This window comes from Garra rufa, chromosome 10 (genome assembly GCF_049309525.1).
Source record: "Garra rufa chromosome 10, GarRuf1.0, whole genome shotgun sequence".
Taxonomy (NCBI): Eukaryota; Metazoa; Chordata; class Actinopteri; order Cypriniformes; family Cyprinidae; genus Garra; species Garra rufa.
In genome coordinates, this window is record NC_133370.1 from 3,127,400 (window position 1) to 3,146,684 (window position 19,285).

The 19,285-nt window shown below is 31.8% G+C and overlaps 1 long non-coding RNA gene across 1 annotated transcript in view; it reads right to left on the reverse strand.

Annotated features, from left to right (window-relative positions):
- Nucleotides 1–3,842, reverse strand: part of LOC141344920 (uncharacterized) — a 49,430-nt gene extending 45,588 nt beyond the window's left edge. Inside the window, exon 1 of the long non-coding RNA XR_012356868.1 lies at nucleotides 3,626–3,842. This is a non-coding gene — a long non-coding RNA (uncharacterized lncRNA). The remainder of the gene's footprint in view (nucleotides 1–3,625) is intronic.
- Nucleotides 3,843–19,285: the final 15,443 nt, after the last annotated feature.

A 19,285-nucleotide genomic window follows, 5' to 3' on the forward strand; every position in this document is an offset into this window, starting at 1 on the left:
AAATCACATTTTATTAAACATCCGTATCATACACACACAAACTCTTTTCCTCATTTTACGCTGTTATTCATTTACCGTGTTTCATATTTCCATAGAGGCCCAGAGTCACTCCATGAATAGCATTCGTTACCATGACAATAAAATTACTACAATGAATGTGCTTTTCAAATGACAATGACCAAGAGACTGAATTTGCAGCGTGCGCTGAATATAGATATAATTCATCCAGGCAAACTCTAAAATAACAGCAGACATCGCAAACAGTTGATGTTGAGTAATCGTATTCATTTTTTGATAATTTTACACACAGGCCTCTAATTCTCTATATCTGAGAGTCAATTATAGACATTATTTAGCCCTTCATAATTTGCTAAAGTGGGTTTTATGATCTAGCACGACTTGCGTTTATAGATAGAGGCTTTTAAGTGCAGCAGTCCACACAATGCGCTATATTTAGGTGAAATATTCGAGACCACGTCATCAAAGATGCACACAAACACACTGCTTTGCAAGCATAATGGAATCGTCCACATGTCTATTGGTTTACATGGTGGAATGTTCCATTCTCTGCATATACAGTGTCATTAACACACACACACGCACATACTCAGGCATATACAACAGCTCTTCAGATCTAAAATTAGTCTGGAATAATAGCGAGTCACCAATATGCATCATTTATGATTCTACAAAAGCCTCAGTGGATGAAAATTGAAATGCATTGAAATGCTCCGATGTTTAAACAATCTGAGCATCAGAAGAGAGTCATTTTAATCGAGGGAGAGAGAAAAGGCGTTTATGAGGAGTTACTGTGAGCGGAGGATTTAACAAGCTCAATAAAACAAACATTTGACGTTTTATCGATACTTTTTACAAACTAGTGTAATTTTTACACTTTACAGGCATCTTAAAAAAAACGTAAAATGATTTCTAATTGTTTTAATACATTTTAGAAGAGCGTCTCTCCACACTTCTGTCTCTTTTATTTATCCATCTGTTTTATGTTTTTGTCAGATCGCAAAATTACATAACCTGGAGTTTAATATCATAAAAATAGCCTACACTTTTAGAACTAAAATAAATAAATGTCTACATCTCTAAAAAGCTGCCAATTCGTTTTTGCTCCGGTTTGTATTAGAAAAAAAAGTTAGGCTACTGTCTTTGAAAACGTTTGATATTTTTTTTTCTAAATCCTTCCTCTTTTGTTATTGTGAAAAAATCTCTTTTTGTTCCTTTTACTTTTTTTGCCTAATTTTTTTCCTTAACCTTTTTTTCCTCAGTTTTCCTCTGCCTTTTTTTTTCCTTTTGCTTCATCCTTTTAGACTGATTTCTTTTATCGACAGAAAAATATTTTGCGTTTTGTTTCGATTTCACGGAATGATTTAAGTGTAGATTTACAGGAACTTTTCTCTAAAACAAATATAATGTTATTATTAGTTATTATTAATTTTAAATGTTTTATACAGTTTTACATGTACGAACATTTTCCGATTCTCAGACTGAAAGCTCATTTCGAACGTTCGATCAAAAAAATAAAACGCTTGTTTTATACTTTCTTTAATATATATAGCAGGCATCAAACCTCTTTTAACTCAAAGTTATAAAACACCTGAGCTATCACTAATGTATATACGAATAAATGCATTCATATTTTGTCTTGCATTTTAGCCAGAAAAGATGCTTTTGTATTTACTTAGATAATCTAACCCTAATGCAGAAGTGCTAACGCAAACTATTGTATAAAAGCAATGAAATCCGTGTTGAACTATAGGTGTAACTGCACCTATAGATCTTAAGTCTGAACTTACCTGCATTCTCACGAGCTGCAGGTATTACAATACATCAGATTATTAAATATGATCGAAAACACACTTTGAAGAGTCATTGAGAATTAACTGAAGCAATAGAAATGATAAAGAACTGCGCTTTCTAAACGACACGTTATGATAGTGTGTGTGTGTGTGTGTGTGTGTGTGTGTGTGTGTGTGTGTGTGTGTGTGTGTGTGTGTGTGTGTGTGTTTTTGTGACATATCAGGACACAAATGTGTGTAATAACATGGGTATGACATAGGTATTACAAGGAGAGGGTGACTTATGAGGACATTGCCCATGTCCCCACTTTTCAAAAGGCTTATAAATCATACAGAATACGTTTTTTTGAGAATGTAAAGATATGCACAGTCTCCTGTGAGGGCTAGGTTTAGGTGTAGGGAAGGTGTAGGGTGATAGCAAATATCGTTTGTACAGTATAAAAACCATTACGTCTATGGAATGTCCCCACAATTCACAAAAACAAACATGTGTGTGTGTGTGTGTGTGTGTGTTTATACCAACCTAAACTTCTTTTGTGCTTATCTTAAATTTTTCGATCATCTTTTTGTGCTAAAGCAGTCTGTGATCCTGCATATTTTCAGCATGCATTAAATGTTAAAAGTTGCATCACCTAAATAATCAGCGCCAAACTATAAAAATAAAAAAGCTGCTTCATGTGGACTGGACATGTGCAAAAAATGGCTTCCTTAAGATAAATAAATAGGCCTAAATAAATAATGCATCATGAGACATCAAAGGCTTTTCTTATGATCCTGATGATCTGAATAGTGAATATATGCAGATAATTGAAGGCCTCATCAGCACCTGTTGATCTAAAACTGGACGAAACACACCTGCAATCAGGTCAAATAGAGATATACTTTTATAATATTGCTTCTATTGAGTCTCCTAAACATGCATGAATAATAGAAAAGATATTGGGTAAATATCTATTTCTGATTAATGAATATATCTGTAAAAAAGCCAATTATAAATGTGCCAAATCAAAATATGACAATTGTTTGTTATTGTTAAAATAAAATAAAAATACTTTTTTATTTTAATGAAATAAATGAAATAAATTTAGACTAATTAAAAGCACATCTCATCAAAGCTATCTTCTCTTTTCATAAAGAACCGCAAGAAAACGCGACTGTCATTATTCATCAGTCTATTGTTCCTCTCAAATAATCCTCGCCGGAGGACCGTGTGAAAAAATGAAAAACACCACAAACAAGTGACCGAGAAAAATGAGGCCTGAAGAAAGAAGTCAACATCAAGTTCAACAACGAGCTGTTCCTCATTATCATGACAATATAGTCTGGGAGCAGCGAGGGGCCACAGACACACGAGAGTCTGACGACATTTTCCCATGAAGAGCCCGAACTCGCATCTGAACACATACAGGAGCATCAGGCCTCAGACACACATTTTTTACCTACAATGCTTTGCATCATCAAATTAAATCTGTTATTTGTTCAAATAAATGCATTTATGCACAGATTATGAAAGTGATACATTGCATGGCATATAGAAAACACTGCAGAACAGCACTTTGTGCTTTCGAAGAAACCATTAATGCAAACTGAGAATGCAACTGTATGTCTTCATCTTAAGTAGTTTATGGAGTTAACTTTAAATGCACAAGAAACTGCATTTAAAATCAAAAAGTTCAAACGTGTTTCCATCTATCCAACTCGTTTAAACAATAAATGCATGTTCAAGTAAACGATTAAAAGCAGTTTGCAAACATGATTTAATGTGCAATAGAAAGTATTACGAATGCACATGCAAGCTTGAAGCAAATGCTCACCCTGTCCTCATGTCTTCAGCTCCAAATGAAAGTGAAGGATGAAAGTTAGAGCAGAAGCAGCTCTGAGGCTCTGCAGCATCACATGCACAGCTAAACGCTCCTCCATTGTGGCTCGTTTGCTTTTGTTTCCAGCTCTGCGTGCGCAAGCCTCTTTGCTTTCATTCATTTACATCCTTTCGCGTTTTTGTTCGTCAGCAAACAAGCGCCGAGCGGAGAGCCGAAAGAATGATGGACCGAGAGCGAGAGAATGAGATAGAGAGCAGAAGGGGAGGGGCAGAGAGAGAGAGAGACTGAGAGAGAGAGAGGGGAGGCACAAAGCGAGCATCCATTCCCAGGGAAAAAACCATTGCAGCAAATTGTTCCCTGTGTTGCCAGGGAAAACTGCACGTTTTATTAATGCAACTCACTAGTTTTTATTAATCTAGTGGGTTGGTGCATCATGCCACATGGTCAAATTATCTTTACTAGCTTTCAGATGACTTCATAACTAGAAAATATGGTATAGAAGTCGTGCATTCTCTTGATCTGATCATTGTATGCTTTAAAGCACATGCATTGACTGATTCGCAGCTTTGGTCATAATTGCGTGCAGAAGTGACGCACGGAGTCACACATGCTTCACGTGTTTAACAGGACACACATGTCTGGAGCAAATGCATGACTCGCCATGTTGAATTACCCAACAGCGCAAACGCGAGCTCCGGTTGGTCGGTGTAGGTGTGGCGTGTGCGATTCGCTCCGAGCGCGGCGCGTTCAAACCGATGCTTGCGCGCACCCTCAACGTGAACGCGAACGCGAGGAGAGAGTGTGATTATGCGTGCAATTGATAAAATGACATAAAATAAGCTGATATGCAAGAGTTGTGCATTATTAGACTATATAAAGGATAAGTCTTTCAAATAACAAACATTAGAATTAAATAAGTGCTCTGGGTTGTTTGTGTTTTTAAGTATTTCTTCCTTAATTCCTTAATTGCAATAATTTTTTAGAATTAATTTGGCGTTTTAATTGTGCAAATCGTCTGTAATTTTAGATTTATCTCTGTAATTTAAGAGGGAAGCAACAGAACCCTATCTATAATAACATCTACATTTAAAAATTACGTAATATATAAGTTTGTATTAATAATATAAAATCATATGCAGAAGAAACACAGAGTCAAATCCGTGCATTTGCTTTTATAAAGGTTCAGTTAAATTGATGAATCAAATATACATTTGTTCTATTCTATTCTATTCTATTCTATGGTTTTATTCTATTCAACTTGAAGATACCATGTAATATTATACGTTATAAAACATATGTAAAAACAGTTAAACCATCATAAAACGACAAAAAAGTAAATTATTGAATTGATATTGTGAATTCAGAATCATTCCACAGTTTTCTTGCAGAAATGCATGATTAGTTGCATCCACCATCAGAACGATATTAGCAGTTTTTAACTGTATTATGACAATGATTTCACATTATTATCGTGCCTAAATCTGATCTGACATCATATCATCAAAATGCGACGTGCGTAAATCCCGAAGGCCTCAGAAAGTGCTCACATTTGTTGCACAGAATAAAATCGCTTTGGAAAGAGTGCGCGCGCGATGAAGTCATTCTGTACTGTATCTAATTAACAAACGTGAACGCTCACCTCAGCCTTATGTTGTATGTGTTTTGATACACAGCTGTTTATGATACATATATATATATATTTGGTTCGAATAATTGTACACAATCTAAGACGATTGGAGTGTGTTAGATTAAGAAGCTATACAACGTTTATAGTTAAGTAATGAGAGAAATTGTGAAGTTGCACACATGTATAAATATAAAAATATTATTATATAGGATTTCAGTTATTATTTAGACACTTTTAGGTAAATAAAATCTAAAAATGTAATGTTTTTCCTTTACAAATGATTCATTCTATAGTTGTCGGTGAGGATTTAGTGTTAATGTAAATAAGGAAATCATTCTTTTTAAGGTTTGCCAATTCTGCAGATTAAAATGTAAAGTTATTAACATTCAAAATTTGATATTGTTAATGATCAGTAATTTTGCAGCAAAAAAATGCGAACATCTAAAATGAGGACCGTGACATTTACGAAATATACAAACATGAGAATAAAAACGAATTTTTCATTTTTACAGCCTTTTAAGATATAAAAAGCTTTAAAATTCAACATGCATTAAGTGCATTTCGAATTCCGTTCGAATCTTATAAATGACTTCATAATACAAGATTGACAAAGCAACAAACAAACCCATGCAATCGAATTAAAAAGGTCGGTCTTCAAAACGACCTCTTTTCCATAATATGAATGTGAATGACCCAGACCCTTCACCTTCACCCAAAGAACTTCTATTAAGAAATTTAGAAACTACCTGTTCTCTCCTCAACCAAAACACATGCATTTATAGAAAAAAAGAAAATACAAAGCATGCAATAAATACTCAATTACGTGTTGCATCGAGGTGTGTGTGTGTGTGTGTGTGTGTGTGTGTGTGTGTGTGTGTGTGTGTGTGTGTGTGTGTGTGTGTGTGTGTGTGTGAAACCCAGAGAATTAATATTTAGATTTATTTTCATGCAATTACTAAAAAACTTCTTTAAATTGTCATTTTTATAATGTGTATGTTTAGCTTTTACTAATATTGATTACAAATTACTTGGGGCATATATTAATCTACTGTCTTTATTTTGATGGAAAATAACAATTTTCGATTTTAGACTAAATTGCCTTTTCATAGTTTAAATAGAAAACAAAACATGATATCTTTTAATATTAAAGGATTCTCTTTATTATATTTGGTATTTATTATATTTATAGGAGAACAGAATATTTTAAATCTGTGTTTCTCAGGCTGTGCCTCTTTTATCAAAAGAATATTGATCATTTTTGTTACTTTTTTACGGACTGTGAACAGAACTGTTGATTTATTTCTGTGTTTTGTATTTAATGGATCTATTAATATTTTTTCCACTTTTCCTTTGCAGTAATTCATGGCATATACTCTTACAAAATAAGGGTGCTTTTAAAGAATGCCATAGAAGAACCAAATCTTTAAAGAACCATTTTTTGCTTAAATTTTTATAATCTGAAGAACCTTATTTGCCACAAAGAACCTTTTGTGAAGCCGAAAGGTTCTTCAGATGTTAAAGGTTCTTTATGGAACCATTTAGTTAAAAAGTTCTTAAAAAGCTCTTCAGTTTAATTATTTTAGTCCAGAATCGTCAGTTATTATATTTATTTGTATTTTAAATAGTTCCATGCATTAATTTTATTAGCGCAGAAAAATAAAATTATATTTAAAAAAAACATGTTTTGCAAAACTGCACTAATGTGGAGCTATAAAGTTTGTTTAATTTTCAACCTTCATGCATTAATCTCACTGAAATGCAAATAATGGAACACCTGCATCCTATTTGAGCCTTTTCCTAAAGCTTTTTAACACACACTGAACGCTAAACAGGCATTTATGCAGGACAAGCTGCTCACCTGTGCTCACTTCACACCTGTATCTACACCTGAGAGCTCATGACTAATGAATGAACATCCAGTTCATCTGAAGTATAAAACAAAATGAATGAAATTCCATTCAAAGACAGTATTAAAAATAATTCAGCAACTCACACTATTAAATCTAATAGGCTAATATAAGATATTTCACACACTAATGTAAAAAAGGTCAATAGCCAATTGCAACAGGCCACGGCTATTACAAACACCTGATTGCAGTTTAACGAAGTGTTTTTATTCTGTTCATAAAGTGTGTGACTGATCCTGATACAAACAACTGCTTTTGACACTCTAATATAAAGATATTGGATTTTGCTTGATGCATCTGACTCTGCGTTTGCATTCAGATCTCATTTGATGAAACACTATTATTTCACTTTTAACTTTTGCTTTGATGCCTATAGAAACAATAGGAAAAATATTATGCATCACACAGACTAAATGCACTCAGATTTTATTTAAAACAAATGGCAAATAGAAAAACATCCAGAATGCCATGAGAAGATGATGCAGAATCTATTAAATTAAATTTGAAAGACGGAGAAATGAGCAAATGATCAGTAGAAAAGGCCATTTAAACCTGTGTCTACACTTTTAAAAATAAAGGTGCTTTAAAAGGTTCTTTACAGCGATGCCATGAAGAACCATTTTTGGTTCCACAAAGAACCATTCAGTCAACCTTTTTATAATCTGAAGAACCTTCTTTCTCCACAAAGAACCTTTTGTGAAACAGAAATGTTCTTCAGATGTTAAAGGTTCTTTATTGAACCACTCAGACAAAAAGGGTTCTTCTATGGCATCGTGAAGCCCCTTTCTTTTTAAGAGTGTAAGGAAACACTGTAAAAATGATTTTTTTGAAGTTTTAGTTTTTCTACTTATTTCTGTTACTTGCAATTTCTCTGTAATTATTTATGAAATATACTAACAATTTCTGAGTGAAATTTGTTTTAAAAAATTTCCCATGTCACATTTTTTCAGTGTCACAGACTCTACAAATATCCCAGCAAACACAAACCCCATTAAACTCATTTAAACAGCTCACAGTAGCTTGTATTTTCACATAGTGAGTGTAAAGAGGTGTTTTATGATGTTCTTCACTGCTCATCAGCATTTAACAGCTGTGATTGGATGAGAGCAGCTGTCACATGATCAAAGCTGAGCTCTTATTGCATACAGATGTTTACAGTCACACTGAATTAAACACATTTAGAGTTATTTGTCATAAAATGACAAAGACTTCCAAAAAAAAAAAAGCATGGAAAAGATGCATGCAGTGTGTAAATGCAAAATGAAATTTCTCCTGCAGCAAAGAGATTAAAAGGAGACTTTTGTCTAAGTCTCTTGCTTCCTAAATGTTTTTTCAGAGAAAAAGTAATCTCAAGAATAGCTCAAAATGTGCTCAGATTTGCCAAAGATTGCAGTCCACGCTCAGAGATCTCAATATGCATGCAAACATTTCAGGAAGAAATTTAGAAGCAATATCTAAGGCAAAGTTAATAGTTGAATTAAACATAAGTGAAGCATACTTTAAAGGGTTAAATTGTACAACAGAGTTATAATAATTAACTAAAACTAGAGATTAAAACCATTAAAAATATGTTTTTGTTACTTGAAATAAAATGTCAACTGAAACAAATAAAAGAAATACATGTATAACTTTTTACAGCTAGTTGCCATTTCTCATTTTAATTTCTTTACTTGATTTATTATTGTGCAACTTGATGTACTAAAACTTAAACTGAAATAAAAATTAATGCAAACTACAGATGTATTTACAAAAAACATATTAAGCAAATTAAATTTCAAATTTAAACTAGAAAGTTGCTAAAGTTTTAAAATGAAAAATATTAAATATCAATAAAACGTTAAGAAAAGCAATAATAATAGTATCTCAGTGATAATAAAACAACACTTTCACAATGCTTTAGATTCATCAAACAAACAAATAACAAACCTGCAATACTTTCATATCTTTTCCAGCTCTTATTAACAATCCTAATTTAAATCCAATAATTTCCCTTAATTTCCAAGTACAGCGTCCTTACTTGTTGTGATTGTCGAGCAGTGATTTCACAGGTCGTGTGTGTCTGGACTGAGGCAGATGTGATTGTCTTGAGTCCTTGAGAACGTCTCAGCGTTTTTCTCACAGCTCTGCTCTTTTAATTGAAGCAGGCGGGGGAATATGTTAATGAGGGCTGACACTCGCTTCTGCATGATAATAGCAGGGGCCAAACTCACGTCTGGGATCCCAGACGATTCCGACGGTCAAGTTCAAGCTCAAGTCTGAGGCTTCATGACCAACTTGTGGCCCGCTTCAATTCAGCAGCTCAAACTACAGCAGCTCCTTCAGCTTCTCTCAATAAAGCGGCGACGGCTTTAGCACACTTTAATGAGTTCACTGCAAACATCTGAAAACAAAATCAGTCTTGAATGCGAAAATGTGCATTTTCAAGGCGTGTTTTGTTTGGAAATTCTTTGAATTTCACAAAAGATGACTTGAAGTGTATATAGAACTAGAATTCTCATTATGTTTACATGCATTGATCTAAACTTTGACGCATGCTCTTAAGAGATAAATATAGTATGTTGGATGATTTTAATGAGAATTCAATGAGAAAATCTCTAAATTCTGCCATTAAATGAACCGCAAAATACACACTTAATAAATACCACAAATACAATTTCTACATTTGTATAGCATTTTATACATCTATGCAGTACTTAGAGGACTTAGAGGCCATGTGTAATATTTGATTAAATTATTTATTTCAACCATTATTTTACATGAACTGTGAGACTATTTATGATTGAACATGGAAAACTGTTTGTTTTTATCAAAATGAAGAAATTTCTCAACAGATAAGCAGTTATTCTCTTATGTAAATCTCTATAATATTTCATTAATGTCTTTTTTTGCAAATGTCATTTGCAAATGCATGAGCAGACATTTCCCAGACATCCCCTGTGTGTGTGTGTGTGTGTGTGTGTGTGTGTGTGTGTGTGTGTGTGTGAGAACAGTCTATAGACAGACTTCAGACATGAACAAAGACTGCAGACACCCTACAGACAGTTTCTCACGTTTACATTTGCATAGACTCAGTTATCAAAATTTGGAAATTGCAGAGACCTCTATTGTTTTTATATACAGCTAATTATAAATACTTTAACCTGTAACCTAATCCTAACAGAAACTTTTTGCACTTTTACAATTCTTAAAAAAAAAAAAATATACATTTATTTATTTACTTTATTTTTATAGTATTTTTTTTTTTTTCTCAGGTTTGTCAACACATTTTTTTTTGGACAAATTTGTCTCTAAAACACACACGTTTGTATTTCGACACGTTTTAACATTAACGTTCTAACATTAAAAAATATAACATAAATATTTATTTACTTTATTTTTATACTATTATTTTCCCACAAATAAAAATGTCTCCAAAGGGAGGCTTTGGGAGATTTTTTTTTTAGGTTTAGTTCATTTCTGGGTACAAAATCTTTTCCAAAACACACACACACACACACACACACACACACACACACACACACACACACACACACACACACACACACACACACACACACACACACACACACACGTTTACATTTGCATAGACTTCTATTGTTTTTATGTACAGCAAGATATAAATGCTGTAATCTAACCCACACACAATTACTCAGTTATTATTAAAATTAGGAAATTGCAAAGACCTCTATTGTTTTTATATACAGCTAATTATAAATACTTTAACCCTTAGCCTAATCTTAACAGAAACCTTTTTACAATTCTAAATATATATATATATATATATATATATATATATATATATATATATATATATATATATATATATATATATAATATAATTTTTTTTTTCCTGAAAATGGAAGGCTTTAGGAGATTTGGTTAGGTTTAGTTCACTTCTGAATACGCATTTGTCTCCAAAACACAAACGTGTTTATATTTGCCTAGACTTCTGTTTATATAAATACTGTAATCTAGCCCACACACATATTACTCAATTATATATATATAATGAAGACGTCTCCAAAGTGAGGCTTTGGGAAATTTAGTTGGGTTTAGTTCACCTCTGAGTACACATTTGTCTCTAAAACACACGCACACTCTGTATAGCTATCTTTGTGAGGACATACATTGACACAATGCAGTCTCTAGCTCCCAAACCCTTACACTAAATCTAACCTTTACCCAATTATATCCTGATCCCTAAAACCAAGCTTTGACCCTCAAACAGGCCTTTAAAGGGGTCTCAGAAAGTGAAGACCAGCCAAAATGTCCTCACTTTACAAAATTGTCCTCACTCCGATGGTCTAAAACATAAACCAGCCCTCACAAAGATAGCTGTACAAGTGCACACACACACACACACACACACAATTACTCAGTTATCAAAATTAAGAAATTGCAGAGACCTGTATTGTTTTTATATACAACTAATTATAAATACTTTCATAATTCTGGGTACATTTGTCCCCAAAACACACACGTTAAATTTGAAAACATTTTGTCAGATTTTGTTTACTTTTGGGTACAAATCCCCAAAATTTGGTATATGTGTGTGTGTGTGTATATATATATATATATATATATATATATATATATATATATATATATATATAGTATATGTAATATATAAGTAATATAAACATAGTATATTTATCAATGTTTCTAAAACAGGTGTTATGTTCTTCATGCAAAACATATTATTTCTTTCTGATTTTTCTGATTTTGGGGTGAGATATCTATAGATAACATGTTTTTGACTGATTTTGTAAGATTAACTTTGCGATTTCACTTAATTTTAAGAACAATTTAACTTAGCAAATTGAAGGATGTGAAGGGTTTATGAAAGAAAATACAGTATTGAAAAGGTTTGTGTCTGGCAGATTGTTTTTATTCTCATATGATGTTTTTATTGAAGATATACAATGGAAGACATAACGTATGCATATCAAATATACAAATATTTCACAATTGAAATCTTCTCTATAGCAATTTTTTTTAAAGAATGCTCAAAATATTCAATCTCACACACAATGTATACAGCAATTTTATTAGAGTAAATCCATCAGTTTCTCTATGAGAAATATGAATAGACACAACTAAGTCAACAGACATTCAGTGGGAGTCACTAAAAAAGGTAAAATAATAATAATAATTTAACCAATTTCAAGTCAAATGAGATTCAATTAAATTTTCCTCTCATTTCAAGTAAATAACTTGTAGAACCAAGTGCATTTGATTGCACTTAGAAATTAAAAGCAGCAACTGGACTTTTAGCATCAACTTAACTTTTTAAGTTGAAGCACACTCTTAAAAATAAAGGTGCATTTTTTTTGTCTAAATGGTTCCGTAAAGAACTCTGTTTCACAAAAGGTTCTTTGTGGCGAAAAAAGGTTCTTCAGATTATAAAAAGGTAAGAAAGTTATTTAAGAACCCTTGACTGAATGGTTCTTTGTGGAACCAAAAATGGTTCTTCTATGGCATCTCTTAAAGAGCCTTCTAAAGCACCTTTATTTTTAAGAGTGCAGGATGAGATTTTTATAGAGATGCACAGTTTGAGATCAACTCTGAAAGATGACTTTGCTCTTCATTTTCATGTTTCTTTCCTCTGGGCATCTTTCTCTCCTTCACCTCATTCAGATTCCATTTTAAAGCAGAGGTCAAGTTGAAGAAACTCACTCTTCGGCTTTTTTGTGCATTTAACCGTCTCGCTGTTGAATAATTGTGGCTCGAGGAAAGATTCTGCTCATTTGCGGCATGAATTGTTATCATTGCACACGTCATATCAGCGGCTCATGAGTCGATATTAATTTTGCACAAACACTTCACGTGTCCGGGATCCTCGTGGCGAGCTGAGAGATCATTTTCACAGCGTTCCCATAGTTTTCTCACCAAATTAAACATATATTCAGAGCGGGGTCGCGAGGTCACGGAGCCAGACACCATTCGGCGGCGGGACAATGCCGAGGGAAGTTGTGTGAACATGCCAATTACAGCCTGGGGAGACGAGCGCCGGCCGCTCAATATGACCAGAAACGTTTCCCACGATCACAGCAGACGACACACACGGCGCCCATTCACTTCAAGTGTTTCAGAGCAGACCAGACATCTCTGCCAACAGACAGACACCAATATACACTCACAACATATTTGAGATTTATGTAGTTAGTCTGCATAGAAAATTTCACAGTTTTACCTTAAACTAATGCACTTAATGTGATGCATATTGTCAGTCATGCATAAATAAAATGGGTCAGATTTCTGTAATAGTACTAATAAACTGAATGTGTGTATAACCAGGTTTATATATTTTTAATTCATTTGTTTGTTTAAAATATTTATGCATAATCCAAGTTGTTTGAATTGCATACATTTTAACAAACTTATTGTTTTAATATTTATGTTTTGAATTAAATATTTCTAATTCCACAAAACAGACATATTTTAACCATTGTTATACTTTTTAAATGTAATTGATTTCACAATAAATAAAAATATATAAATGAATGAACAAACGGATAGATTTTTTCTTTTTCTTTTTAACTGTATATTTTTTTATTTTATATGTATTCATTTATTATTATTATTATTATTATTATTATTATGCATGAATGAATGACTTATTTTTTATATATTTTATTATAACTGTATAACTTTATTTGTTTTATATTTTATTTTAGATGTATTTATGTGTATTATTATTATTACTTATATATATATATATTATTATATATATATATATAAATATATATAAATATAAATAAATAAATAAACAAATACAATTATTTTTTTCAAATTAAATTTGGTCCTGATTTTATTATTTATCCCCTCTTTATTATTGATTATTTTCTTAATTTCTCTTTAACTGTATTTTTTTATTATTTTCAGTTATTTTTATTTAACTTTAGATGTATTTATTTATGCTTATTATTGTTATATTAATTATTATTGAGGGTTTATGTTGATTCTAAACTAGAATCTAGAAATTTATATGCAATTTAAATACATACATTTTATATTCAATATTTTAGTCTACAGTTAATAGAAAAACTGTAGTAAAAAGCTGCATTTTCTTATAAACCACATTATAATAACTTTGGTTTATGTTGGTTAATAACGTTTGTTAACATTCATCACTGTTTGACTTCTTTCATTTACAAACAGAGCTGTAGGAAAGAAAATCCTTGAAAGAAATGAGATGAAAAATTGAGATTTTGCCAGAAAAAGACCCAAGTGATCTCCTCTGGAGTTTCAGAGGAACTTACAACATCTCAAACTGCTCAGATTTGCTAAAGATGGTCCACAAAACACAAAGAACTCAATTTCAACTCACATTTCTCATCAATTCTTGCTACAAATGAACCTGATTCAAGTTTAGTGTAATGAAATCTACAGCACTTTGCAGCTTTACAGAAAATGATTATGTTAATGTTTATATCTTAAGACCTTCAGTCACTTTTAGCAGTTTTCATTGTATTTTGCTACAAAGTAGCAGCTTTAAATATATCATCATTACGAATCCCTGCTGACTCATACCTGATATTTTGAGGCGTTTAACAAGCGGAGTGTGCTGTGATAATTGAGCCGGTCAGAATGACCCACACTGCTGTAATTAGTGAAATAACGGCACGACTAGTGACCCAACAAAAGCTCTTCAGAAGACAAAATCACACACTAATCACAGGTCAGTTGACCTATTGATCCGAGGGGTCAGAGGTCAAGCTTGTTGATGGACTCGTTCCACGTCTCTCTCTAACAGTGCATTAAAAATGAATCACTTTTTACAAAATGTCTGAAGCTCTGAGTTTTACTTTCTTTTGGACCTAAAGTAAAGTAAACTTGAACAATCATTTTAGTTGATTATCTGAAGGAAATTATTGTACATAACACTGCACTTCCATTTAAAGGTTTAAGGTTAAGGAAGAGTTTCTTCTGCTCACCAAGGCTGCATTTGTTTGATCAAAAATACAGGAAAATTATGAAATATTATTACAATTTAAAAAACTGTTTTCTATGTGAATATCTGTTAAAATGTAATTTATTTCTATGAAACAAAGCTGAATTTTTAGTATCGTCTTCAATGTCACATGATCCAGAAATCATTCTAATATGCTGATTTCCTGCTCAAGAAATATTTGCTAATTATTATTTTATGTTGAAAACAGTTCATATTTTGTGTGAAAACCGTGATACGTTTTATTTTTTAGGATTCACAGATGAACAGAAAGTTCAAACGAACAGCATTTATTTGAAACAGAAATCTTTTATAACATTATAAATGTCCTTACTGTCACTTTTGAGCAATTTAATGCATCCTTGATGAATAAAAAATATAAATTTCTTTAAAAATGTTCTTACTGTTTTTTTTTTTTTTTTTTTAAGAATTCTTATTGGGGCTCATTTAATTGATCAAAAATACAGAAAATGTTATTGCAGTTTAAAATAATGCTGATCTATATGAATATATTTTAAAATATAATTTATTCATGTGATGCAAAGCTGAATTTCTATTAGCCATTACTTCTGTTTTCAGGGTCACATGATTCTTCAAAAATCTTTCTAAAATGCTGATTAATTGCTGTTATTATCAATGTTCAGGATTCTTAATGAATAAAAGGTTAAAGAGAATAGCATTTATTTCTGACAATATAAGTCTTTGCTATCACTTTTTATCAATTTAACACACCCTTGCTGAATAAAACTATTAATTTTTTTCAAAATTTACTGACCCCAAACTTTTAGATGGTAGTTTATATTGTTACAAAAGATTTCTATTTCAAATTAATGCTGTTCTTTTCAACTTTATATTTGTTAAAGAACCCTGGAAAAAATAATAATAATCACAGGTTCCAACAAAATATTAAGCAGCACAACTGTTTTCAGCATTGATAATAAATCAGCATATTAGAATGATTTCCGAAGGATCATGTGACTCTGAAGACTGAAGAAAAATCAGCTTAGTATCACAGAAATAAATTACTTTTTAAAATATATTCACATAGAAAACAGTTATTTTAAATTGAAATAATATTTCACAATGTTACAATTTTTTCTGTATTTTTGACCAAATAAATGCAGACTTAATGAGCAGAAAAAACATCTTTAAAAGCACTTGTCAATCTTTGACTGCATTTGTCAAAACCACTACAAAAGCTTTGCACAGTTTCTGAATCTTCCTTTATATGCATCTCTGGGATTTTTTTCCACCTGTATTATTATCCAGCAGGTGAAGTCATCTGATGACTTTAGTAACCACTTCAGAGCTCAATGGCAATCCACTGAGACTGAATGAGAGAGAGAGAGAGACTATAGGTTCATGTGTGACAGTATTAATTATAGGCTTCCATTCAGCCTGACTGAAGTCATGTGTGTTTCCATGGAGATTCATTTGTCTATGAGTGTGTATGTCTGAATGTATGTGTGTATAAGTGGGCAGATGGATGTGTGTGTGTGATTTAGGTCAGTCCCGAGGGAGGTTGTCCAGACAGACCCGTCCGCCATTCCTTCATTTTGGTGGGAACCGGTGGTGGTAGATCAGACAGAGACTTTCTGAAGCAATCATGCAAGTACTGATGTAAGGATTTACTTATGACACTTTATTGTGACTGTATTTCCACAAAAATGTATTTCTTCCATGTTTGCATGTAATCTGCAAACATATCAGTTTAAAATGCTCTTCATATGTTGAGTGTCATAATGAATAAGTAATATGTTGTTCAGATGCAGATGATGATCTGCTGCAGGGTCAAAGGGTCTGACAATGATGCCCTTACGCCCTCATGTGGCTGAAGTCTGAATTACATTAGAAAAGATGCATGGCTTTTTATTGAACAAGAACTTGTGCAGGGTTTGAAATGAACACCTGCCAAATGCGGGAAAAAATCATCTGTGGCGGGTAACGCTGTCAAATCACTAACCAATTTGGCTGGTTACATTTGGTGTATGTTCACTCATTAATTTATTGGGGAAGTTCATGCAAGCCAAATCTGCACAGGTTTAGCGCAAAATACTGAACTCGTGAGACATCATGACATTATGGAGTATATTGCAAAAAACAAACAAATAAAACATTCCTACAGAAATGCACGCCTTCACAATTTTTGTGTCAACTTAAAATAATTAGTTACACTGCTTCCTTATAATTTTAAGTTCAGTTTAAATAAGTTTAGTCAACTTGAAATGTTAAGTTGTACCAAGTGACAACTTAGATATTCGAGTTGACTAAACAAAAATTAAAAAATAGGTTTGTTAAACTTAAAAGTGCACTGTAAAAAAACTATTTGTTGAGTCAACTTAAAATAATTTGTTACCCCGCTGCCTTAAAATTTTATGTTCAGTCAACCTTAAAAAAAAGTTAAGTCTTACTAAGTGACACCTTAGATATTTGAGTTGATTCAACTAAAAAAAATTAAGGCAGCCAGGTAACAAATAGCACTTTTAAGTTGAACAAACCTAATTTTTTGTTTGGTCAACTCAAATATCTAAGTTGTCACTTAGTACAACTTAACATTTCACATTGACTAAACTTATTTGAGTTGACTGAACTTAAAATTATAAGGCATCAGTATAATTAATTATTTTAAGTTGACTCAACAAATTGTGTTATTTTTTTAATTTTATTTTTACAGTGCACTGTAAAAAGATTTCACCAGTTTAAAAAAAAAAACCTAAGTTCAGCAGCTGGCTTAAATTTTTAAGTTAAATCAACTTAAAACTACAAGTCAGTTCAACTCATGATAATAAAATGAGTTAAAATGACTTTTAAGTTGATTTAATTTATGAGTTGAAACTATTTGCGTTTTTAAGTTGATTTAACTTAAAATGTTAAGGCAGCTGCTGAACTTAAATTTTTAAGTTGAAACTGACTTATGTGATGAATGTGCATGTGCGCATTTAGAGCGCTTTCTTTCACTGCATGAATCAGTCTATTAATATGCATTAAGAAAGATCACATAATTCAAGATATTGGGCAGAAAATATATTTATATCATTTCATATAGTCAAAATATCACAAAGATAGCCGTTTTTCCTTAAAAAATCAGCATGATTACAAATATGATGATTTTATACAGTTCCATAAACAATAAAATACTTATGTATGTTTTAGATACCACATTGGCTGGTGTTTTGCTCTATTTCGCCAACAAAAATGATTCCAAACACAGCCGCAGCACTGTTTTGCGTCTCAGAGCAACATGACTATGTTTCTTTCCTGAATGAATCAACAATTTAATGATTTGGTTCAATTGCAACGACTCACTTATTAACAGTGACTTGCTGCCACCTACTGGCGGTTTTAATTTCACATTTAAAGTATCTTTTCATTTTAAAAATAATTTCAAATATCAGTATTCAGTGTTTTATGTTTCAAATATCAAAACATTATTTCTGCATTTGTAACTGCAGGTTAAAGCATTCCATGTCCCTCTGGGCTTCATTAAACAGTGTGCAAATACATCTAAATAGACCTTAGTTGCAACTTCTGCAAAGATGAATTTTGTTGATACTGATTTCATTTGTTTAGTAACAGCCTGAATGTATTATTATTATTATAATTGACTGATACATGTAAGAATTTCACATCACAGAAAATACTAAGATATTATTTCAATATCACACACCCCTAGTACTGAGACCAAATGATTTGCAACATTTTTTTTTTCAGTTTGAGATTTTTTTTTAGTTCATATTCTTGGCTTTTTTTGTCTGGTAGTGTATGGTGTTATAAAATATCATGAAATCACACATTTTAAAACTTTTAAATTCATTTTGAAATGTTGCATTACCGCAACATTATTTATTTATCGTTTTTAAAAATTTAACTGAGTATCTATTTTATTTAAAGTACTTCACTTTTTTTTTTTTTTTGCTTACAGTATTGTCAAAGCATTTTACACAAAACAAGTAATGACAATAAAAAAAACTTAAAAATATAACAATAATAAACAATGATATAGTATTACTAAGAAATTAATAATATATAAAGACATTTCTGATAATATTAACATAACATGCATACATACAACTTTCTAATATTATACATATTACAAATTAAATATTAATTAACACTTTAATTTAATTTAAACAATGTATTTAAAATGTATTTATTCACATTTTTCTTTT